We start from the raw sequence: 546 nt of genomic DNA, 5'->3' as shown, positions 1-546 counted from the left end.
AAACTACTCACCATTACTGTAATAACCATAGGTAACATCCAGGTAAAACTACTCGCCATTACTGTAATAACCATAGGTAACATCCATGTAAAACTACTCACCATTACTGTACTAACCATAGGTAAGATTCAGGTAAACTACTCACCATTACTGTAATAACCATAGATAACTTCCAGGTAAAACTACTCACCATTACTGTAATAACCATAGGTAACATCCAGGTAAAACTACTCACTATTACTGTAATAACCATAGGTAACATTCAGGTTAAACTACTCACCATTACTGTAATAACCATAGGTAACATCCAGGTTAAACTACTCACCATTACTGTAATAACCGTAGGTAATATCCATGTGTGTAGTCAAGAGTGCAATTAGCAGTTGGACTTTTGGGTACAAATACTTACATAGAGATATGTAGGATTACAGGTATGTAATATGACTTTCCATGTTTGCTCTTCATCAAGCTAATCTGTTTAAAATCATTTTCCAGCAGAAAGGTGTTTGAGCTGCATTTTTTCCATGAAACATGTCATGAGTTTCT

This window comes from Mizuhopecten yessoensis, unplaced genomic scaffold (genome assembly GCF_002113885.1).
Source record: "Mizuhopecten yessoensis strain PY_sf001 unplaced genomic scaffold, ASM211388v2 scaffold10621, whole genome shotgun sequence".
Lineage (NCBI taxonomy): Eukaryota > Metazoa > Mollusca > Bivalvia > Pectinida > Pectinidae > Mizuhopecten > Mizuhopecten yessoensis.
The sequence above is the reverse complement of the archived record's forward strand: the minus strand, read 5'-3'. Positions refer to the sequence as shown.